Source organism: Gadus macrocephalus, chromosome 15 (genome assembly GCF_031168955.1).
Source record: "Gadus macrocephalus chromosome 15, ASM3116895v1".
Taxonomy (NCBI): Eukaryota; Metazoa; Chordata; class Actinopteri; order Gadiformes; family Gadidae; genus Gadus; species Gadus macrocephalus.
This window is the reverse complement of record NC_082396.1, coordinates 12,589,547-12,615,668: the sequence shown is the minus strand read 5'-3', so window position 1 is coordinate 12,615,668 and position 26,122 is coordinate 12,589,547. Positions and strand designations below refer to the sequence as shown.

General features: G+C 43.5%; 1 long non-coding RNA gene across 2 annotated transcripts in view; it reads left to right on the top strand.

Moving 5' to 3' along the window:
• The window catches only part of LOC132473429 (uncharacterized), a 36,582-nt gene extending 14,881 nt beyond the window's left edge, over positions 1–21,701 (top strand). Inside the window, exons 2-3 of one of the 2 annotated variants that reach the window (XR_009529379.1) lie at positions 14,321–14,362; positions 21,620–21,701. This is a non-coding gene — a long non-coding RNA (uncharacterized LOC132473429). The remainder of the gene's footprint in view (positions 1–14,320; positions 14,363–21,619) is intronic. The other variant, XR_009529378.1, reaches the window with a different exon arrangement.
• The last annotated feature ends 4,421 nt before the right edge of the window (positions 21,702–26,122 follow it).

The following is a 26,122-nucleotide window of genomic DNA, read 5'->3' as shown; positions in this document are numbered from 1 at the left end:
CCTGGGAGGCAGTTTCATTTTTTGTGAAAGCTCCGGTGCAACACAACACCCATTGTTGTTGTGTGTTTTTTAGTTCCAACTTTTGTGGGGTCTCCACCATTCACATCTTTGTGTTCCTCCTGTCCATTCAGCGATGTCTGAGGGTCGCTCTATTTCCAACTGCGCTCAATTCCTGGTAACCAACTTAACAAGTTTTCCAATTTCCTACCCTAACTTGTATACATATGCAAAGTAATGTAAACACAGTAGGACCCCAAGAATCATCTGATTACCAACTGTGCATTTGTTTAACTTGGGAACGGATAGACCTTGACTAAGAAAGTATTTCTACATCTTGCACATGACGTTTCCCAACGGAACGCATTGATCACAAGGGAAGTGGCGTTATTTTTTCCTGGCAACCAGCGACATCACCCAAACCATTCATCTGTTGCCAGGGTGGCATAAAGAATTCAGTTGAGCGCAAGATGGAAGAGAAAATTTGAATCGTATTTGCCTAACTCTTAGTGATGACCTATATGGCTATTCCAGTAACTGTCTCTTTGAAGTAGGTTGCTTGCACATTGAATTGACCTTGGAAATCTAGGTTGTGCGTCTTGTTCCTAGGCCATTTCTCAACAGCGTTTTGAGTCATCAATTCCTAAAAATGTATTGAACGTGGTGGTGAAATTAGCAAATAGTATCATAAATGGCGTAAGTTTGTCATTTCCCTTTTAGGTACGTGCCACTCGTTCCGATGCGTCACTTTCAGGAAGTGTGTTGTGCTCCTGCCTCAATAGGGCCGGCCTCAAAATAAACAGCAGCTCGAGTGACTCCTAGATGGGGCCCCATCAAACTCCTTCAAGACCCCCCCCCCCCCCCACCCCAAAACAAAAGAAAGGTCTTTAAAATAACCCTGCAGTGACCATCTATATGAGTATAAGGAGGAGACCTTTTCAACGATTGTGACTTTGCGTGGGAGATGTTTGGATCAAAAACAAGCCACATGTCGGTTCACAATTATTGTCGCCCTGACCAGGTGTTCCTCCAAAGACTGACTGAGACGCAGCAAGCCCTGTGTCCTGGTCAGGCTCTGGGTTCACAGCTCACCGCCGGGCGCAGCTCTGCTGCTGGTAGAGCATGAAAGGAATTCAGTTTGAGCCGGAGTTGAGGTCTCTGTTGTGGAAACCCTCTGCTCCCTCCTGCTTATTTTGGAATTCCAGCTTTCTGGCCCACGCTGAAGGTCAGTGCTTCAGGGAGTCATTGTGAAAGGGGGTTCTTAAGGCTAGCCCTGATTTGGGTATAGTTGGGCTTTTGATGAGCCATGTTTTTACTTACTTTTTTTTTTTTTTTGTGGTCCAGACTTTTTAAACGAGTGCTTTGACATTGGTCCCTCCTCTCCACTCAACCCACTGGGAAACTCCCCCTTCCCCCTTCTTCCTTCCCCCATTTTTTGTTCACCCTCCGTCCATTCCTCAATCTCATCTTTTAGTATTTATTTTCCACTCTTGTTCTACACCCATTCCTAATTCCACAGCAGGAAGAGCCCAATTACAAAGATACCCGGGCCCATGCAGAAAGCGTGATGGCCTGTGAAATGTCTTGGGTGTCACACGGGGAGACCATGTTTGTCCTGCTGACCCACCACGAACAGGATGCCGCGTGCAGGAGCGCGCCGCGAGATAACGCCCGGCAAGAGAGGGCGAGAGAGAGGGCGAGAGAGAGGGAGAGAGGGGGAGGGAGGGAGAGAGAGGGAGAGGGAGAGGGAGGGAGAGTCAAAGTTGAAGCCGTAGAAGTGAAGGAAAGTTGTTGGGTGTTTGAACGGAGAGCCAGGACATGGCCTGATGTTGAGCCGGTACAACGTAGTGTAAGGCAGAGCTTCCTGTCATCGTTACCTGGAGACTAGGACTGGGCTCATCTTAATTAGTGTACACAAAGTAAGGGATCCTTTTGTCAACACTTGATTGTGACGTGACCGTGACGTGACGTGTCTAGTCAGGTCGACGCCGTCTCTCGTTCTTGGCATCTCTTTCTGTCGCTAACCACGTCCTGTTCCTGCGCTCCTTATTGTCCCTTCCTGTCTCACCTTCGACCCCTCTCTCTCCAGAACCTACATCACAGCTTAGTACGGATGCCTGCCCAACAGTAGAAGTTTTAGGATTAGGCTAACAATACCTACAGTATTTTAGCTTATATTTAACCTAGACATATGTCTACATAAACCGCCTGATTGTCCATCTTTAAAGTGCAACGGGCAAATTCATATTGTATGATCATGCAAAGAATTTATGAAGGATATATTTTTGTTTTATACTGCTTGCGCTTTGTGAATGAGATCCTGAGGTGAAAACCTACATAGGCCCACTGAGACAAAGCAGCATGGGGCTGTCAATCATCTGTCGAGATGTCATTCTGCATGACTTCGTCAATCAGCAAGTCTCTTGTAGCGCTGACATCTGGGGTATTCCCCTTTGGTTGCATTTGTGCCAAATTAAGTATTCTGGTGCATTTGCATGTTGCAATAATAAAATGAGTCTAGTTTTAATTCTAAGCAAATTTATTATATTATAAATATATCGTTCACAGCGATATGCTTCATACTTTTCATGGATGTTTTATATTTGTTAGTTCCAACCTGCTAGTTGCGTCTTAAAGCAGTTCTGAAATTCCTCAAGATTAAAATAGAACCAATGTTAGCAACATTGCCCATTATTTTTTTATCTTTTGCATCTATTTTTGGAAGCCATTTAAATGAGTGACCCCAGCTGATTGCTTTTGTAACTACTGAAATCTCACCAACTCTGACCTTGTTGTGATGAGATTATGTGTAATACACCTGACCTGGAAGTACAGACAGAAATAAACAAATTAAACTGAAAAACCTCCTGCAAACATAATTGCTACGGAGACGCACCATTTAACTCATTCATCAAACAGTAACTATTATTACTAGTATTGTAATTTACAGTTTCAGGGTCGTTATATAATTTCTTACATTTGGCGTTTGGAAGGGACTATTTGATAGCCATGTCTACATCTTCTGTGTGACATTGCAGGTATCTTTGAGATTACTGAGTAGAGTAACTAACCTGTGCGTTCCTTGTGTTGGCTGTTCTCAGTTCTTTTTGCACAAGACCTATACCTCTTAGATGCATACATTCACAGAGATAAAGCAGTTTTTGGGCCCTACCTGCTGAACTAATCTGAGAAGTACATACTCGTGTATTGTATTTGTAGACAAAATAAATGTCTTATTGGTGGTCAAGCGAACCCAGAAACGACTGTATTCATGCACAACAAACCTGTTGGAAACACATAGAAGTGCTTCATTATTATATAGATTATATAATTGCGTAAAAAATCATTAATCATAATTCTAAGATTTATTTCAAATTACCTCAGTGTACAAATGTGGGGGTACACCACAGCCCCCCCTGGTGGGGACCAGGACTACCTGACTGTAATGCAGAGGATCCTCTAATGTAGATGCAAAGGGTAACTCAATTGCTGTGAATTAAAGGACATGAATGGATGCCATTGAAAAACATTTAAAGGTGTACATTTATGCAATAAATCTAATTAGATCAGAAAGAATTTAGGCCGTTTTATCAAATCATTTTATCTTATCGGGTGGTTTTCTATTGAATCCGAAATAATAAGTTAATAGGACAGTTCAAGTATGTATGGATGGATATACAAGTTTGCTTATCATATAAGTGATGTTTATTGTGGTGCTTTCTTTCAAGGAGCCGCTCTTTGTGTAAGAGAGGATGTATTTCTCCTGGCCTTGCTGTCAGAGCACTGAGAGGTCTGTTGGAGCAGGGCTTCTGTGTCCTGCACATCGCTCCCACATCCTTCCCCTCACAATGACGGAAAACAGAGATGTTTGGCTGATCAGCACCGTCAGCTTAAATGATTGATGGGTGGAGCCAAGGCTTTGGTGACTTGTGTGTTCTTCAGGTAGAACCAGTTAGTGTTAATTATTTTCCTGTTTTGCTTGCGTCAATAGCGTGGCCTCGTGAAACAAGCCTCTGTTTGGGAATACTGCTTGCTCAGCAAACTTGGTTCTAGGGGCAGGTTTTTACTATATTATGCAATGTTTTGAATGTTCTATGCAATCAAGTTCTGGTCACGTTGCCTTCAGGTAATCACAGATTACATTCCCCTCCATTCAGTTCTCTACCAGGCCTGATCAATGCAAACCAAACAGTGTGTATAAGAAAAACTACAAAAGAAAAAAAATGTAAGCAGGCTAATTAGCGAATCTAATCATGGCCATGCTTGCTACAAGCAAAATGTTGCGCTGGGTTAAGCCCCCTTCAACTTGAAGGCCTGCCCTGCTGTAAACATCCTCTTGTTATCATGGACTAGCCGCCAGAATCTAATGCTAAACGAGCGCTGATCAAATGGAAGACACGGCAGGCCAGTGTCTTTTAGGTCCTGCAAGCACATACCTGTTTCTGTGTAATGGGAGCCCATATGTTTTCATTTTGGATGGCCGGCATTTGCCGAAAAGCCTGTAAAACTGTGCGAAGCCTTGATGCGATTTGACTTGAATAATAATGCCTCTTGCTTTCGCTATGTTGCCAGGTGGGATTGTAAGTGTGCCGGCACACACAGGAATGTACCATGTTTCTTTTGTTGTGCATCTGCCGCGGTTTACTACTGTCCGCTTTGGAACTGGTTTACAGTGTGTCAGTTAAAGGTTGATTTCCATAGAAGTAGGGATGCACCGAAATGAAAATTCTTGGCCGAAATCGAAACCGAATATACTGAAATAGTTGGCCGAAAGGCGAAAGCGAATACCGAATGTGGCTGTTGCTGTTTTTCATTCATTTTGCTTTAATTTTTCACCGTTGCATAAATCAAACAATTAAATGTCCTTTGTAAACTTTTTTTCTTGCTTTCTAATAAGAAAAATCAATTACAAATTTGATACAAAATATTAATTTAATACTGAACGTTTTCTAACATTCCAGCAGACCTTACAGCAAGAATTGAAGAACAATGTACCTTTAAATAAATGAGTAAAAGTTTATATTTTTTTTAATCTAAAACAAAAATGTTCGGTGTATTATTTTCGGCCTTTTTACTCCTTCGGCTGAAACCGAACATTATGTTTTGGGCCATTTTCGGCCGAACATTTTCGGTGGCCGAATACTCGGTGCATCCCTACATAGAAGGCTTTCAATTGTGGCTATGTGGTCTGGCAAGCTGTTATAAATCAGTCCTAACATGAGTAATGATACAAACAAGGCAATCTTATTGTTGATGTCACATTTTTCTTAATGGATTTGGTGCTTATTTAAATGCTTAAAAAAATGTGGCAAGGGAAACGCATTGACCTAACTTTTATTTTATTGGTTGTTTTAAAGTTGCTCTACTGTGACTGTTCCTGTGTAATGTTTCTGTGTTATGGGATCCCCATATGTTTTCATTTTAGATGGCCGTCAAATGCCCAAAACCTGTAAAACTGTGCGAAGCTTTGATGCGATTTGACTTGATCAAAATAATGCCTCTTGCTTTCGCTATGTTGCCAGGTGGGATTGTAAGGGCGCACTCACACTAGGCCATCTGGCAGTAGCCGTTGGCCGTTTTCACACCTAACCGTGCTCAACTGGCCCCATTGTTTTCTGGCCTGCACTCACACTAGGCCATCTAGCCGTGGCTGTTGGCCGTCACAACTGTGGCCTGGCCACGGTAGGCTCTTGTACATACGTCGTAACAAGTCATCACCAAGTGTCCGCTGCATGGACCATAATAAAGTCTGCCGCCAGTCAGAGTTTTAACAACAATGGACAACAACACAAAGAACACAGTTCGCACTTTGCTGAGTCTGTTGCTTATCGTTTTCCCAAATGGCTAACAGACACTCGACTTCTCTATGGGACCAACGTGAACCAACAGTTGAACCGCTTGACGCCATGTTTACTGTTTAATAGGAAAGAAGCCTCGTCGCCTTTATTATGTCCATGGTCGTCGCATGGACTATACGTCATCCAGCTCAGGTTGCGTAGCCGTGCGTGTGCGCGTGTCGGCTCATTAGCATCTGTACCGTGGCGGCCCGTACCGTAGCAGCACACCTCTCCCAAGTGGCCAAGTTGGCCAGGCCTGGCCAGAATGGCCTCACTCACACTGGCAGATTTGAGCACGGTTAGGTGTGAAAACGGCCACGGCCAGATGGCCTAGTGTGTGCACCCTAAGTGTGCCAGCACACACAGGAATGTACCATGTTTCTTTATTTGTGCATCTGCCGCGGTTTACTACTGTCCACTTTGGAACTTGTTTACAGTGTGTCAGTTAAAGGTTGATTTCCATAGAAGGCTTTCAATTTTGGCTATGTGGTCTGGCAAGCTGTTATAAATCAGTCCTAACATGAGTAATGATACAAACAAGGCAATCTTATTGTTTATCACATTTTTCTTAATGGATTTGGTGCTTAAAAAAATGTGGCAAGGGAAACGCATTGGCCTAACTTTTATTTTATTGGTTGTTTTTAAGTTGCTCTACTGTGTGACTGCGTCATAGTATGAGTTTTGGATGAGATTAAAACACATCTATTGATGTTTGTACATTTTTGTCCTTGCATGTATGATTTGAGGTATTGTAGTATATTCTTCAAATTCTTGTGGCAAAATGTTCTGAATCTCTGTCGGTAATCACATTTGATCTAGAACATCAATGGCTTCATGACATGTGAATGGATGGGTTGTTTGGACTGTATTGCACCCGGCCAAGTGTGATCTGACCTTGTGGTAGAGTTTGCAGTCTCAAGCAGCCTCTCCTCTCCTTCCACTCCCCTGATCTCAGGTCAGCCCCGCGCTCCATAGTTGGCATGGTGAAAACTTGAGGCAGGGATATCCTTGTAAGATGTTTTGAAAAACAAGCAAATAAGCATGAATGCCAGCAAGCACTGCAGGGATACTGGAGTGGAGGCTTTGTCCAGCGGGCTGCCACACAAGTGGTTCATTGCGTCGTTGACGTGAACATTCTTGGTTAGGAGATTTCCATCTTTGTTAGTAAATGCTTTCTCTTCAGCCATCAACTGTTGTCCCAACGATCTTGGAAAATGAAGTGATTCGCTGAAGTAAACCCTTCTTTTTTTTATCAGTACACCAAGTAGGCCCAGAACACATAGTTCAGGAAGTGAAGCATAAGACTAACGTAGCTTGATCTTTACACAGCTACCTCCTGCCTGATGAAAAGTCTTCACAATGTGGGTACTCAACTAGGGTTGGGCAATCGTCCACAAGCTTCCATCGTCCGATAGCGCCCCCTAGCGATCGCCGATAGTCGATACTATCGGGGGGGCAACTTTATAATAATTTTATAATACTAATTATTTATAATAATTTATCACTTTGAAAAAAAATAAAATCTTAAAAACGATAACGATGGTCTTCCCCTTGGACCAGCGTGAGCCTCCGCTGATTTAAGTTCCCTATCACGGAAATAGTGCACTATATATGGTGCTCGCCATTTTGTGGTGTTGTTCGAATTCTCACTGGTTAATTTCATGCACTATATAGTGCACTTAAAATACCCAAAATTTGAGCGTACATATGATGTTCCCTACGTGTTACTCCCGTATACCACAATGCCATGCGGTCGTGTTTTTCCGGAGGAGAAGAAGCTGAATAACCGCGAAAACGAATACATTTAATGATGGAGTCTCCGGCTTTCGTTTAGAAATGTCAACAATTTATTTGGGATTTAACATAGAAAATTTAACATTCAAAATTAATAAGAAAAACCTTGTTCAAGGAAATGTAACATTCAACATCAATACACCCTCCAGCTTTCCTCGAGAGTGCCCGGTTTGTTTACATGATGTTGGCGCATCTGTCTGTGTCACACAAATACCCGGCGCGTTTACTGACGCAAATGACGTTTAGAAATGTTCAGCATAGAGTCCGAATTCTCGTTTGTTCGTTCCCTATGTAGTGCACTATATCATGAACACTATAGGGAATAGTGAGTGAGTGAATAGGGAACGATTTCTAACACAGCTCATGTACCACAGCTGTGACCCGGGGTGGCCCCGGTATGCAAAGTGCAGCGGTAATTTCGCCGTGATGTAATTTCGCCGTGCGAGCAGACCGGTAGGTTTCGAGCCCCTCCCCTCTCCTCTCGCAGCAGTGAGTGAATACGGCAGGTCAGCGCTACATAGTATGTTTTCCACCTGTGCCAGTTAATTTCAATTACAATTTGCGGGGCTTTTTAAGTTGTAAAAATAGCTACCACAGCGCTGTTTTTCAAAAAAAAAAAAAAAAACTATCGGCAACTTGAGACGATCGACGATGGAATCCATCTATCGCCGATAGTCGATAGAATCGACTATCGGCCCATCCCTATACTCAACCCATTCTTAGTAGGCCCTTAGAATATTGTTTTGGATCGTATAGTAAGGTTATATTATATATATTTTTAAAGCTGCTCAAAGCGGGTATGGTATATGTGGATGTGTGCTGTAGTCATGGCAACGATTGAAAAGGCTTTGGAGCCATGCAGCTGGGGTTTTGTCTGCCGTGTAATTTCCTGTTTGCTGATTACTCTTATCGGCGACAAAAAAAACAACCCAAGATAATTGCATTGCATTGTATTTTTTTTTTATGTTTAATGTGTTTCTGTGTACGAGTTGATGTGTTTGCGTGTATGAGTCGAGAGTTAGAACATATATACGTGTACTAATGCATCCCATATCCCTTATTTCACATGGCTCCAACAACATCTTCTACGTGTTATCTATGTGGGTTTGCGTTGGGTGCCTGGCCACATCCGATATCCTGGGTGGAAGCGGGCCGTTTCTATTCCGTGTGTGTGTGTGTGTGTGTGTGTGTGTGTGTGTGTGTGTGTGTGTGTGTGTGTGTGTGTGTGTGTGTGTGTGTGTGTGTGTGTGTGTGTGTGTGTGTGTGTGTGTGTGTGTGTGTGTGTGTGTGTGTGTGTGTGTGTCCGTCCGCCCACACACTTCTAGCACAAGTCTTATCCTGGGTTTCCTGTCTTTAGTGATTATAATTTTTCGCCAGACACTGCAGAGTACAACAATCCCCCCCCAACCAACATCACCTGAGTTCAGAGGTCAACCCTAACCTTCCCCAGAAAATCTCACAAATGTTCTCTGCTCAGCAAACTTCAACCAGCAGTTATTTGGCTCCGTTATCTGTCTGTAACTGTTTCTCTGACTAATCAATTAATCATTCTTCACTGAACCCATAAGGTAGCATTAAGATGAGATGACAAGAAAAGGTTACAATACAACTTCTATACACTTGGTTAGAGTACCATATATTTATTTTGCATTTTTACATTTTAGGAGCAGGGAGGGATCTGCAAGAGATCCGTTTGTTTCAGTGGCGCACGAAGCCTGTTAGCCAATCAACTGTGTTCCCTCCTTCCCTGCACCCCCTCCCACGTCTAACCACACACCTTGTCCTCGATCACTGCTCTCCCATGTGGAGCGAAGGCTATTTATGGCTATGCCCTCACTCACTTCCCTGTAAGCCAATATCTGGTCCTTTTGACCATGTGTACACACACACACACACACACACACACACACACACACACACACACACACACACACACACACACACACACACACACACACACACACACACACACACACACACACACACACCTACCTCTTCTCTTCTCTGGAGCCGCTAGGGGTTGAGGGTCAATGACGTAAAAGCTTAGACGTTTGAACTCTCAGTACATTTCATTTGTCTTTCTGTCGGCTCTTTAGAGTCAGGTTCTATTAATGAGTTTTGCGGGATTGTCTTTCAGTGGCTATGCGTCACTGGATCAAAAGGCTCTGTTACTAATTGAAATCCATTACACTCCTCAGTGCTGTCGGCTGTCAAGAATCTGCATTGCAAAGCGTGGTTATAGGAACCTCAAAGAGGGTTCTTGCCTGTTTCTATTGATTAGTATGTGGCAGAACCGAGCAATATACGTTGACTGATTTTCTAACATTGATCATCATATAGGAGCAGATATTGGCCATGTTGACATGATGGTTTTGAATCCAGCTTGGGCTTTGTCAAATCAAATGCTCTGCGTGGATGTCAATAACGACACCTTGCCTCATATTAAGCCCTCTTTGCATTTGATTTACAGAAGACTGAGCCAACTGATCACATCGTGATGTCCCTGTGAACATTTTTCTGTTTCATTCCTATTTATAATGTCAAAACAGATAAAAGACTCCAACACTGTCAAAGGAAATCATGTGTCCCAGTTTATTATTTGCTTATGTGTTAACAAATGTTTACGCATATGTTCAACGATGGCTGTGCCATTGAGGTTCAGAGGCACAGTGCCTTTATAATGGGGATCTTTTGTATGGACACGTGCATGAGTAACACATTGCAGGCTTTGTAACTCTCTTTGACCAGGTTGGAGCTGGATTCTTTTCCCTGAGATGCATGATGTGTTTGTGTCTAGTAATAGATGCAGGTGTCACCTAGCAACTGGTTGCTTATTTTAAGTATCCTTGGTTAGAAGTCCTCCTCGTAGAGACTGTGCTGACCAACACGCTGAGAGTGGATGGAGGGGGCTGCGTAGATGTGGCGTTTTAATGGGTGGCACAGGACCTCGGGAGGGGTGGGGAGTGATGGCTTATGAGAGCGGATCTGACCCAGCGATTATCGTCCAGCTCAGTTTTTATTGGAGAAGGTGGAGGGAGGTTTGTTTTCCACAGTGTGATGGCACACCGGTATGAACAACTACTTAAATCTTCAGCTGGGTTCACTTCCTTTCAATCTCCTTTCTCCTTTTCTATTTCATGACAAAAGTAATTTTTCTTTTCAGCAAGCCTCTTGACCTCATATTGTTTCTGTAAGAAACAAGACGGAGACTGCTGCTTTAAGAAAGGATGGGAGGAGAAAACAAGGTCCAGTTGGTCATTGGTCCAATCTAGATCTCTGTGGAGGTGGACGTGGCGGCCGTGCAATAGCTGGGCAGGGTGTGAATCAGCAAACACACGGGGGGTTGACTCCTTGGAAGAGGTTGTGCGAAATATGATCATGTGGCTGCCAGGTGGTTCCCAGCAGAACCCAGTAGGGGGTTCTCTGCAGGACAAGCCTTCGAATTCCCTTCTCTTGCAGTTTACTAGCGCCACTCCCCAGATGGAAAGGAATGTGCGTGCTGTGACCAGCCGATAGAATGCCTCTTAGGTCTGCGACGAGGTCATGACCTCCGCCTCGTCCACCCTCTCTCCAGGAGCTCAGCCACTGGTTGTTTTGGTCCGTTAGAAATACAAAGGTTGTAAGTCTGTTTTTGTCCTAATTGTAGGACGTCTGGAGAATGGTTGTCTCCATTTTTTTAAACTTACCCCAGATTTGGTATGCAAACTCCTCTTTTCCATATTTTATTGCAAATAAATGCACGGCTCAGTGACCACTTTTTCACTATTGCACTCTCCGGCTGGCCCAGCTGTACCTCTTTGCATTGCATTTGCCACATTCAAAATCAAGGAATTTGCAATCCCCAAATGTGTTTGCCATCGTGAGTTAACCAGGACCCTCTGATGCAGCATCACGGCGGATGTAATCTGATACGGCGAATGTACGATTACACCTGTCTGTTTACCATCTATCATTCATTGTGTGAGCACACGGTCTAAACAGCTTCACGGCATCATCACAGTCTCAAGTTGAAATGTGTGTTCAGATTTGTGACAATGATCCAATGTGGTTTGAGCTGATCTGGGGGCAAACATGATCCTCTCCATGGTGCGGCGTACCGAAATAGAGGCCTTTTGTTTAGATGATTCTATTGGCTCATTCAGAAAGCACGCTCTTCTGTTTGTTTGTTTTTTATGCCAGGCGCATTCACTTTTTAAACCTAACTAAGAGTCTATTTATTCCCCACCCTGCTGTCAAACAGGTAGGCCATGGAGTGAGCAACAGGAATGGGAAGCTCACAGAAAGAGAGGGGAAGAAAGGGGAGAGAAGAGAGGGAGAGAAGTACCCGAAGGAGAGGGGTGACCAGGAAGGTTTTATTTTTGCATCTGTGCTGGTGTGAAGCCCATCTCTCTAATTAGCGGCAAATTAACTTCTGATTGGCTGTTGGAGGTGCCGAGGTGCCGAGGTGCACGCAGGGACCAGGGCCCAGATGCATGCTGGCTCCGGCTCCCTCCGTCCCTCAATTAGCCCACTTTGCATACCGGGGCCACCTTGGCCGCCAGAGAAGGTGGTGGGGGAGGGGAGGGGGGGGGGGGGGGGGGGGTTGTTCCCTGTGGGCCCGCTGGCCTATCCTGTGGGCAATGCCAGCAAGGTCTGCATCTGTTCCAGGGGACGAGAAACAATCTTGCCACAAGCCCAGAGGTGGTTCGGCCTAATTACAACAGCTCTAGTTCTTGGTGGGAAAAAAAAAAAAAAGAGGAAAGGCCTAATTCAAAAGGAGTTTCAGAGGGTCTCCAAACGGTCCTCTTGTCCACCAGTAGCTGTCAAGCCACCTGGCCCACTGCCGGAGTATTGGTTTTCATTAAGTCCACTCCATGGTTGTGGCTGCTGTTGAAATTAGACTAGCTGGATTCAGTAACATACAAACACACAGGCGGTAATGGTAGCCATTTGCTGGCTGTCTTATATTGGTGTGCAAAACATTCAAACAGTGGTTTAGTTTGTTCAGTTATAAAATGTCTATCACCCCAAAATCTCCAACCACAACTACACATACACACACACTGGCATTACAGGCGAACATACGGACATGCACGTACACCGCATGACTGACACGATAGCATCGTAAAGTGATCGAAAGGAAGTGCTACGCCTAAACGCATGCTAACTATGTACAATCAAAACCAAAGGCAAGTTTTGCCTGTAAACACGGGTAGCAGTTTGGTCCATTAAGAACACTAACTGCCTTGACACCACAACAGACAGGCAGGTGGAAGGTTCCCTTTCTCTATCCGCCTCCCTCGCTCCCTCCCTCCCTCGCTCCCTCCCTCCATGTGATTAATGACAAGGTCCAGCGCCGATGTCCATATAAAGACCTTCTGCATGGCTGGATCTGGTGGGGGGCAACACACAGATACATGTGTGCGTGAGTGTTTGTGCATGCACACACACACATTCACACACACAGGCACATTCCCTCTCACACTCACTCTCTCACAGGAATACGTAAAAAAAAACATAGTTTAAACGATATACCAAGTTCCTGATGGAGACATCATTCAGTGGGATTATTTTTTCTATAAGTATTGCTACCTAAATATGCAATGGGAAAATGATGACCTACAATTTAACCTACGCTCTAGCCACACAAGGTATATGTAGTGTTTATTCACTAGAACTTGCCTCAACATTATAAAAGTACTGCACTCGTTAATAACATAATTAACATAATTGGACACATACACACACACAATCCTATAACCGATTTTGATGACCATTGCACACTAATGGGCCAAGATAAGTAGAACCTAGATTTCATCTCCTGCTACCGGTACTATTTGTTTGGAACTAGCAAAGTCCTGCGTAGCACAGCCATAGAGTATATTTGCTTAGCTGCATTTTCTTTCAGTTATTTTTCTCTGTTGCCATGGCGTTGAGATTTTTGGTGTTCTCTGGGCTGCTGAAGTTATCCAAGGATACTGCACCAACCTGCACTGGTGGAGCAGGAGAACACGGCCCATGCTCCTGCTCTCAACAGTCTCTCACTTATTGCAGGGCTGGTCTCGCTCACACACACACTCGGTCACAAACACACACGCACAAGCAGAGCATTTCATCCGAACTGTATGGACACAGGGTGATCTCTCCTTACATGGTGGACTGTCCGGGTTGCTGTCATTCCACAGCACAATGGAAATGAAGGCCAGGTCTCTGAAAAGAAATGCAGAGAGAGGGAAGGAAGGAGAGGGGGAGAAAACGAGGGCGAGAGAGTAGTTGAATGAGAGGGAACGGAAAGCGTGTCACTGAGCGTTATAGCTGGCCCTGAATAGAAGCAGGGCGCTCACAGTCGACTGTACCCTCGTTACTATATTTACACCAGGAAACACAACGGCCGGTGCCAACCGTTCCGTTGGATTGCAAACGTTGTCTTTTATATCAAGGGGTCTATTGAAAAAGTCTTAACCAAGTCTACCTACTTGGGTACCTGACGTACTAGCGTTATTTTAACTAGCATACCTAGCTCGAGACAAACTGCAATAAAATACTAGGCAACTGCAATTAGCTTTATTTCCTTACAAAAGCATCCTTGGGCCCATCTCCACAAAGCGATGTGTACATCTGCATCGAGTTTGTGTTTTTAAACACATGGTCACCTTGTGAGGGATAAGTTGTTTGCATCGCTTAGTGATTTGTTTTTGTTTTCTCTTTTCCAGCCTGAAAACCTCCAGAAGACATGGCTGAGGGAATTCGAGCAGGTACGGTGATGAAGCATGCCCATCCGACCAGCCCCCCACCTTCAGCTAAACGCTGTTCCCATTCAGTACTTATTTTAATCATTTAAAAGTGATGATTTATTGAATGTTATTACGTATTCAAGGGCTTCTACATATTTCCTATTTTGGAGGTGTGTGTGTGTGTGTGTGTGTGTGTGTGTGTGTGTGTGTGTGTGTGTGTGTGTGTGTGTGTGTGTGTGTGTGTGTGTGTGTGTGTGTGTGTGTGTGTGTGTGTGTGTGTGTGTGTGTGTGTGTGTGTGTGTCCTTGCATGCTCCCTTTGGATTGTCATTGGATCGTGACCAACTTGATGCCTTTAAAGTCGGCAAACCAACGTGATGCCTTTAAAGGTTCACAGAGAGCAAGTCTTGTTGTGTGCTGCACTCAAGCTGTTGTGAATACAAAGAAGTATTCAGATTGGGAGGATTCAGTTGACTGGTTATGGCCTGACTGCCACTCACCATTCCTAGAAGAAGAAAAATAAAATTAATTAAAGGTGCTTGCTGGGAAATAGGTCTGTCTTGTCGGTTGAGTCTCATATTGAAACTCTCACCTGCTGCAGATAACTACGAGCTTGTGGGTTTCAAGGTGAAGAACAGCAGAGCAAGACAATCTCAACCCAGTAGCCCTGTGACCCCAACACACCACACAGCGTGTATTCAACATCGATTTGAGTTGTAGGTGCTTTGGGGATCGTTCCATTATAGAGTTGTCCAGAGAAAGGCAGCAGAACAGAGCATGATTTTAAAACTGAACAACCAAAAAATGTTCACCTCCCGCTCTGCTCCTTCCGTGTCTTGGCCATTATCAGTTCAAGTGTTGCCTTTCATTCACCCTCGATTGATAGGGAAGATAGTTTCCCAGTACCAATCACAGAAACTTTGCCCTGATTTGTCAGAAATTATCCCTGAACGGTCTAAAATTGAAATTCATTTTACACAGAGGTCAGCTCAGTCAACTTGAATCTCCCTTGAAAAGAGAACTTGAAAGAGCACAGTTCCTTCTCTAAAAGCTGACCGATGGCTAGTCCATTTCTTACAAATTTCCCTGAAATAATAGCTCTTGAAACGAAACCTACAGCACCTTTTAACACGGGTGTAGTCCTAATTCCACTTAATTTCAGTCTAAACAAAAAGAAAATCTGTGTTGCACATCAAGGATCTTAAAGGGAAGGCAAATTATTGTTTTTTTGTTATATTTATTGTTGTTTTTCATAGTCTTTGGGTGGGTATGGATTACACATCGGGATGTTAGGCCGCTTCTGTGTGCCTGTGCTGTGTTACACAATGCCGGATCGTAACCTCACTTCCTATCTGCCTGTTAAACTCACAGGAACCCCTGACAAACCACATTTCTTTCCACTGGGGCAGGCAATGGCAGGCTGCACACACAAGCATGTACACACAAACGCACACACCTGCATTCATACATATGCTGACACACATTTATGTGTGGACGGACGTAGAGACAGACAGACGGAGGGAGAGACAGACAGACAGACGGAGGGAGAGACAGACAGACAGACGGAGGGAGAGACAGACAGACAGACGGAGGGAGAGACAGACAGACAGACAGACAGAGGGAGAGACAGACAGACGGAGGGAGAGACAGACGGAGGGAGAGACAGACAGACGTAGGGAGAGACGGAGGGAGAAATGGACAGACAGACAGATGGACAATAGTAATTAGTGGCGTGACTGGTATATGTTCTTGCCTTTTATCTTGTACCCCGAGGTGTAGGTCTCAGTTCAATCTGACAATAAATATGATTCATTACGTGAACATTCATTGAACTTTGATGTAATGCACAACATCACTAAAGATATGTTAAACTCTTGACACTATAGTCGATGGAGTTATTCATCACAGTTAAGCACATTCTCACACACGATAACTTGCGTAGTCACATGGATCATTATGAGGAGCCATTACGGTGTGTGTCTTGGGTCGCCTGATTCAGGGCCCAAGGGAAAACACTGACATCACCAAATATTGGCCGTCTCGCCTCTACCACAACGCAAGCAGTTGTCCCCCGACACTGTGTGCGTGTCGAGTGTTTCAGGCTTTCCTCTGTTCTCTCACACACACACATACACACACGCATACACACACACAGTCACACACACAGTCACACACACAGTCACACTCACAGTCACACTCGCAGTCACACTCGCAGTCACACACACACATGCATTCAGCTGGTCTGAGTGCAGATAGTCACCCCTTTAGAACCAGAAGGCATGATCTGTGTCTCTTTTAGAAGTAATTGCTGAACCGGATCATTGATTAATTCAGTGTGACTAGGACTGTTGAGGAAAATCCTGGGTTAAAGTATCCAAACTGCTGTTTAGTTGAGGTCAAAGAGTGAGACCAAATGATCCTCCTGGGACGTGTAAACGGACCAGGCAAAGAGATGGGACGAGCCAGAAGGCGGTAGTAAGCGTCTCCCTAGAACTAGAGAAATGTTAAGTTAGACTAAAAGTTCTTCCCCTCTGTGAGGGCAGCAAGGAGGGCAATCTTGCCTTGCAGACCCTGTGCCAGCACTGTGCCTTCTCCGGGTGACGTCATGGAAACGAGCATCATACTATGAACTCTCCGTGGCACGGCGTGCTTGGCCAGCGACAACGGGACTCAACCGTGCTACGCTAGCAGGTCGTTCGATAAATACTCAAACAATAAAGTCTGTGTTTGAACAGTACTCGGCCGTGGCACTTTGAAGCAGGTTGGCCACAAACTAGCGTGAACTCTAGTACTCTTACTGGTTCGATATATTTCTTGATGATGCCGCTTAAAAGGGATATGTTTGGCTGCTAGCTAACTAATGCTAAGGTGTTTCCGACACAACCTCTTACTTTTGGAGTAATTTGTGACCCACTTGTTTACTGACCAATTCATCATCTTATACAGGCCAACTGTGCACACACACTATGCTTGTCTATATACTTACTATCTGTATTTATTTACTAGCTTTCACATTACATTTGCCTGTTTGGACTAGGGGTGTAACGATCACACGTATTTGAACCGAACCGTCACGGTACAGGCACTTCGGTGTGGTTATAGAGGTGGACCGCGGTGCGTAAATGTGGCGCAAATAGCGTTAATGTGGCGAATGTAAAGGCTTGTTTTGCGGTGCACAATTAGAAACTTGAAGTCGGAATTCCCCCCGGACCGTTTAGCCAAAGTATACTACTCCGACTCCGTAATCCGACTTTGTAACTACGGAGACCCCTCAGCCCTAAACCGAGGTACGTACCGAACCGTGACTTTTGTGTACTGTCCCCTAGTTTGGACTATATTTCAGATGACTTGGTACTAAAAGACCAAGTCTCTACTAGTCAGTAATTGTGCAGGGTACTAACATCTGTGTCTGCAGACTTCATCATGCATCCATAATTAGGACACAATTTGGATATTCTTCAAGCCTACAGTCCTTTGATCCAAAAATCACCAGACTAGAGTGGGTCTAGATCCCGGCCATCCCCATATAAGCAAATACACAGACAATTTGCCTTTTCCACACAGCTGAGGCCCTCGGCAACCTGAGAGCCGCACAGGGGCCTAATCGACCTTGATTTGCATTGCTCCACGTGTGAGACAATTCGAAACAATAGAAACACTAGGTAGCAAAGGTCAGTGACTTATCAGGTCATCCGGTCTGTTGTTGTGGTTTTATTGATTGTAAGGTTTTTTATATCAATGGCTCAGTTGCTTCATTAAAAAGGCCATATGTGTGGTTAATTGACTGAAGTGAACATTCTCGTTTGTAATTTGCCATTTCAGGTAGTTAGTTACATTTCAAAGTTTGATCGGAATAAAATACTGATAAACACTCTGGCTGTGACATTGTAATTAGAAAGCTTGGTGCTGCACCTGAAGTCAAGAGAGCTCATTGTTCAGGCTGCCCTGCTCCCTTTAAGACTATGTAGTGGAAGTAGTATTGATGGAGTAATGCAAAACATTGTAAATCCACTGTGTGTGTGTAATGGTATATCAAACGACTATCAAGTCCTCCTTATACTTCTAAAGCATTCTGGACAGACGATCTTCTCCTGTGCACGTGATCCTTTTTGTGTTCGTCCCAATGGACCAAAACACTTGGGGTCAAATTTCCTGCCAAGGTTCCTAGCCAACATTGTCTGTGCTGGACAGCATTAGTGTCAACAATGGAGCCGCTTCCCCGAGGTGTTCCAGCGGGGTAAACAGAGATGTAGATCCCGACGATAACATCAGCTCCGTCTCAGCCTGTGGGAGCGCCAGCGTGCTCAGTCTGCCGTTATCCAACACTGCCGTTATCCAACTTTTAGTCCGCCGCTGCTAGTACTACGGCAGACATAAATAGATGTGATTTGACACCCCGTGGTGTTAATCGTGCAACATGGAACGACATAGACATACACAACATGAAATAGGATAGTGTTAACTTGCCGGCGTTTCCATCAAATCAACGATTCTCTTGTTTAGTGATCACAGCAGGTTCCCTTCCAAGTAGTGTTTGAGGGACAATGGGTGCTCTGCCATCCCAAAGCATAACTGGGACGTCTTAGGGCCCATTCTTGTAGTGCGTGGTTTGCGTCACCCAGACTTCTTTCTAATAGATCCTCATGAACCTGTAAACATACAAGAGTTCAACAGAGGTTTAGTGGCTTTTTCTAAATGGTCTGAGGATGGCTCATCAGGGCTTCGGTCTACAAGAAGGTTATCTTAAATACATTGGAATGCATATTGAATTTAAATAACCTTCCTGACCTATAATCAGATTGTTTTCTTTAACTGCCTGCTAGATGGTAAATGTAAGTGTTTACTTAATAAGTGACACAATCAAAGATTGGATCCTAACACAATGACACTAGTGTAGGGCAAGCCACATGTCGTGACCCATGTGGCTTGCCCTACACTATGAGGCACTCTGATTGGTGGCTGTAATCTATTCAGAAATAATGGTCCATTCATCATCGAGTTCCATTACGTACTCTACAATTAATATAAATTATAACTGCTACACACTTGATCGTTTATTAGTGGCATCTGTATACCGCCCGCCCAGTGTGTAATTCATCAGTCAGGGTGACGTGAACGTGATTGGATAGAACCGCGTTCAGGTTTACATGTTTTCTCTCCCATTGGGCTTGGTGTACAAGTACACCGCAGATTTTCCTTGAAGAGCGATGTTGTTCGAGCAGAGGGCAAGCATGCTCTCGACGCCAACACTGGTCTATTCTTTGAGGAAATGTTGCGTGTGGAACAGGTTGAGGTTCACTATACGGACGTATCTTAGTATCAGCCCCCGCTGATGGAGATTTTAAAGAGTTTGACTGTGTTCATAAAAGGCAGCTTCCATTGTTGCCCACCATAAAGCAAGTCTCTTTAGAGCTCCTTTATTCGGTGTGTCCACATGACAACCGCCGAGTGACTGCAAGGGTAAACAGAATTCCTCCCCAAGAGTTAATTGGTGATTTGTCCATCTGTTGTTGCCGCTTTTTGCCAAAGTAAAGATAAGGCTCACTTGTTAATGGTGTGGTTCTGTGCAGTGAGAGCCTGATTGTGCTAATGAAATTAGCTCCGGGATACAGTCTGTTTGTCAAAGTGGGGCTGCAGCTCACTGCATGGAAAGACAAACAAAAGGCCAGCAAAGTAATCACGTGCACACACGCACACAGGCACTCTTTCTCTCTCTCCCTCTCCTTTGCGATCGTTCTGTCTCTCTCCCTTACACATACGTATGGTGTTTAAGGTTAGTTAACACTGCCCCCCCCCCCCCCCCCCCCCCCCGGGACCATAACGCGAGGACCTTCTCTCGCTCCACGTATCTGGCTGATGGGTCCACTAATCTTCCCCAAGTTTGAGCGCTGACCCACCCACTGGGTCTCACATTCGCGAGTCGGACGGCCCGAGGACAAGCCATAGGTTGATGGAAAATCCATAGCGTTATTGCCATACATTACTTTTATTTGATTCGGCCCCACCCCCCTCAGAGTGAGAGAGCCACACGTCCTGGCCCCAGAGACGCTTATGTGATGGGGTGAGGGGGGGGGGGGGCTAGTAGTAGTGAAGCAGGTAGTAGTGACCCCATCCCACACACCCCACATCTATCTCTGGTGATATTGACATACGGGCCCTGAGTGAGCAGTCAGGGCTGGAATTCACTCTGCTCTATGGATTTCCTGTCCGAGGTCGACGCCTTGGAATCACCGCGACCGGTCGCTCACAAACACCTGGTTCAGAAAGAAGAAGAAATGTATGTAAGGGGGAAGGACTGTGTGGGTCACTTGACCCCTGCCACACTCCCGACACGTGTGGAACGGAGACCTGATCTGCTCTCTGGGAAATATTCAAATGGCGGTGTGTCCTTTTTATTCAACCAGTACCACAGGCTCGCGGTCACATGCACATACGTGCACAATCCCCACCTTTTCCCGCCGAACCACCCAGCCCCCCCACCCAGCCACACAACCACCCCAGGCAGTCCATTAAGCACCGCGGTCGTCATGTTCCACATTAGCCTGCGGAAGCCAGTATCGATACTGCACAGAGATCGGTATAAGGCATGGTGGCTAACGCAGACGCAGACCCGAAGGGGGTGTCTGGCTAAATGCGTGTCACTGAACAAGCTGAATCCATGTGGGTGTCTGCCTTAGTGTGGCACTCTGTCTTGTGTAAATGCAGGAGAATGTCACAGTACCGGAGAAAGGAGGGGCGAAGGAGACATGATTTGATGGGCGAGGGGCTGAACCGAGTCGAGCTCTGTGATTATACCTGGGGTTCACTTCTGTTTACGGTGCACTTCAATTAGTTATCCATCATGGGTCTGTGTGATAGTCGGGGGCTATATGATGAGGAATATAATGCATGTGATTGATCCCTGTTTCTGATGTCTGGTATTGAGGGAGCTGTGATGTTGACACAGGGATGCGCTTTGAGAAGAGTTGGTCAACATTGCCTCACTCGCACGCCTTTTGTGATTGTTCATTGGAGGACTGCTAAATGCAAATGTGTGAAGTTGTAAGGTATATAGAACTATGCTTTGAATAAAGTATAGAGAATTTGACTGGGGAAAACCAAAACCAGACTTTAAAACAAGACTCTTATATTGTGACTCTTATATTGTGATTGAACAGTTAAATTTTTTTTTCTTTTTTTTTAACTCATAGGGCAATTTTTTTGTAACACTTGCCCATGCAAAACACTGAGTTGGGTGTATTCTATATGTTATATGAGTATTTCTATTTTCTTTTTTACAGACCGTACATTCGCACAAGCCTCACTTCATCGCGGTGCACTGTCAGGAAGTGGGGGGGAAGAACTGTGAGACGTCCATGGCACACGTGGACAGTTTTATCAAGTAAGTATCCCATTATAGCGTGCACACGCGACAACATAGTGATCTTGCTTTTCTCTCGTCGGTTTCAGCGGCAGCCATATTGGATTCCCCAGCTGTGTGTTTCCTTATGGGTGGATGACTCCCCCCTCTGGTTAGAATAAGATAACCTGCCTGTTTTGTATACAGTTTTCATATTTAAAGCCTTATACAAATTGGAAGCTATGGAGGTTATTAACTCTAAATCAACAAACAGTAAACATGGGGCATTATAGTGTAATTATGAAGGGGTTTTACTCCCAGCCCAAAGGTTCTGGGATTGAGTCCCAAATGTCCACAGTAGCCTACCTGTGGATGACTTTAAGCAGGATTGCTATAATCCCATCCAGCTCCTCAATGTTTCAGAAGTCCTTTTGGATAAAAGCTGAAATACAAAATGGTAATATTACCCGTAGATATAACCGCAAGCGGTGATTAACGGGGTCCGAGCAAAATTAAAAGATAAGAACATACTAATGGAAGATATATAAATATGACATATAATTGTCATATTTAAGGAAAGATATTCCATTTATAAACCTGAACTGCAGCCTCATTCACATAGTCAAAATGTCTATTGATAAGCACTAGGGGTGTAACGGTACACAAAAATCTCGGTTCGGTATGTACCTCGGTTTTGAGGTCACGGTTCGGTTCATTTTCGGTACAGTAAGAAATCAAAATGCTAAATATAAATGTGCTTCATAACATGTGCTTCAAGTTGTTCATAACACACTTTTGTGCTTTTTACAATAGGAACATTAGACAATACAAAGCTAGAATTCTGCTCAAAAATATAAAGATTCTGAAATGTAGAAATAAAAATAAATAACATTGGCTCACTGTTTTTTTAAAAAAAGATATATAGATTATCGAATGTGCAACAATGAACAATTGCAACACTAAACAGTTTCAAGTTGTTGCTCAGATTAAATAACATGAATCATGTTTCTTTAAAAACAAATCTTTTCTCAATCTAATGTGCAACAATGAACAATTGCAACACTAAACAGTTTGAAGTTGTTGCTCAGATTAATTTTTACCCCCCCCCCCATTTTTAAATCTGTTTATCCACATTATTTGCAGGATAATAATACCCCAAATTTGAGTGCACATACGATGTACCCTACATGTTACTCCTGTATACCACAATGCAATGCGGTCGTGTTTTTCAAGAGGAGAAGAAGCAGCTGAATAACCACGAAAACAAATACATTTAATGATGGAGTCTCCGGCTTTCGTTTAGAAATGTCAACAATTTATTTGGGATTTAACATAGAATATTAAACATTAAAAATTAATAAAAAAAATACTTGAACAAGGAAATGTAACATTCAACATCAATACAACCTCCAGCTTTCCTCGTGAGTGCCCGGTTTGTTTACATGATGTGGGCGCATCTGTCTGCGTCACACAAATACCCGGCGCATTTACTGACGCAAATGACGTTTAGAAATGTTCAGCGTAATGTCCGAATACTCGTTTGTTCGTTCCCTAAATAGTGCACTATATCATGAACACTATATAGGGAATAGTGAGTGAGTGAATAGGGAACGATTTTGAACACAGCTACGTGTGCGCAACTGCATGTGCAGCCGCAGCATGTTCCACACATGCGGTCCTCTACTTAATATGTCCGTATGGAAACTCGTTCGGTACGCCTCCGTACCGAACCGAGCACCCCGAACCGAAACGGTTCAATACACATGTACCGTTACACCCCTAATAAGCACACAACATCCAGAAAACTCAAAGCGCACATTTCTCAAGTGAATCGGGGGCTTTCTTCAAAGCATATATCTGAAAAATCTTCGAAATTCTGGGGAAATTAAAAAAAATTTGTCAAGACGCACTAACGGAAGAAATATAAATATGACAGAATTAATTATGAAGTTAAAAATGGTTAATGAAGAAGTTCCCCTTAATGCCATACTGTGTCTTGGCAGTCCGGTTCTTGGAAATGAATGAGCCGGAATGTTGATTGTTTGATGAATTTCAGGTGCTGTTCAATGTTGTGTTTCTTAAATGAGTGGCAATGACAGAATGTCATGTTCAGCTTGTTCATGATGTCAATCAGGATTCAAACTCTCAACCTAAGGACCACCAGTACACAGCATTGTTCTGTTGAGCATCTGACATTCCTGAACTGCATGAGCCTCATTGATTGATTGATTGATTGATTTACATTTATTTCAGACATATCAAAATACAAATCAAACATCGCAATTGATTCACATTGATAAGTACACAACATCAAGAAAACTCCAAGCACACATTTCATAAGAGAATTAAGGGCTTTCTTAAGAGAGTACAGATCTGAAAATGTGCACTGTTAATGGTATCCACCTAATGATAGCCGTATGATAGTTATACAGCAATAATATACAACAAAATGGTCATATAGGCAAAATCAGATTGAGACTGTGGACGTTTGGCTTTTCTATGAAATTGTGGGAAAATTGTGGGAATTTTGAGTCCAGGTCAATCTAGTAAGGAGAAATAAGGCTAGTTCATATTTTTTTAAATAGCGCCACCTTCGGGTGTAGTACCACAATTTGGGTTTATGGGTAGTGGGGGGTATTGGTATCCACCTAATAATAGTCGTACGTTATTTTTTATACAATAACAAAATGGTCACATAAGAAAAATGGGCTAACTGCTCCAACTTTATTGGCCAATATTTCTTAAATGGAACTAAATAAAACAAATTCTGTTCGATGATTTTTGAGAGGCTTGGTCTAAAGATTTTATGTGGCGATTTTGGTGATTTTTCGATTATTTTGTGTAGCCTGTGAATCTTTTGATCATGTTTAGCTTTAATATGAAATTGTGGGAAAAGTTAAAATTTTTAGGGCATAAGGGTTTTATAAATGCATCTGATTCTTGAGATTAATATTCTGAAAGAATTTTGAGTCCAGGTCAATCTTGTGAGGAGAAATAAGACTAATTCATGATTTTTTTACAATAGCACTAAATTTAGGTTTATGGGTAGGGGGGGTTAAAACATTACAGAAACAATAGGGGACCAAGCAGCTTGGCTGCTCAGACCCCTAATTATGTTGATAATTCATCTTTCGTTGTTGTAGTCTTTATGTGTGTGTGTGTGTGTTGCCTTTCTCCAGAGAGTTGCTGTCCAGCGATGGCTTGAAGGAGTACAGCAGAGCCCGTGTCTACCTCGATGAGAACTATGAGTCCAAGGAGTTATTCACAGTAAGTACCTCGACAAAGAACAACATCTGAAAAGTACATTGCAAAAGTGTATGGCTTTTAGAATGCTTTTTTCTTTTTAATTCAGAGTACTTATCAGAATATATTGAAGGTTTGCATTTTTAATCGGCATGCAATTACTGACTTTGAAGATAAACTACACTTCATAACTAGTTAAATCTCCCTGAATGCAGAAGTAAGGAGTGACCACAAGGTGGCAGTAGATATTTAGAAATCTTTTTGAATGGTACTGCAGAGAGAAGTGTTTACATTTTCTTCAGCTTCTGTCTTATTTGTCTGGGGAATCAATTGATTAGCCTAACCATTAACAAGAGCTAAGATTATTTTTCAAATCATATGCTATAAGCATATATTCTTTCCTCCCCTGATGTTTTATACAATGGACAACATGAGAAACTCTATTTGACATATTATCATATGAGGACATAACGTACTATTTAACAACAGCATGATATGGTAAATCATGATGAACATAAAACACAAACCTGTATGGCATTTGAAACACTGATGCCCTGATATTTCAGCATATGACCACTGGGTGGCGCCATTGTCTTATGATACTAACAATGACGGTATCTCGAGCCAAATACACACACTAGTTTCACGGGTAATTGGAAGGCCGATTTCTGTGCCGGGACATGGCTGTTTAAAGTCAGCAGCAGTGTTCTATATTTCCTCTGTGTAGCTGGGGCTTAAATTGAGACGAATAAAGAATTGTCTATTACACACAAACATATACACTGTTCGCCCAGCTTTGTCTTCCCCTCCCTTACGAGTTTATGGCTGTGTTTATTTATTTATTTATTAATGTGTTATTTGAGGGGCTGCCACGGTACGCTGGCCCTCGACAAACGCTCATAAATCACGACATACAGCGAGTTGGCTTCATGCTCTTTTCATAAACATATTACAATTTGCTGCAAAACGACGCGCTCCCTAGCGCACATTATCTCCGTACGGAGGACTGTTTATTTGCCGGTGTTTGTCTATAGATTAACCTTTTTGTTGAATTTCCATTTTTATTATCAAATGGATATTGTGGGGTCCTGGGCTTCTCTATGTAAATGAGGGTGAAGCGTGCGTGGTGGATATTGAAATATCGCACAGTAACAGTAAATATGAATAACACTCCCTCGCCCACCCCCCCCCTTTGCTCGCC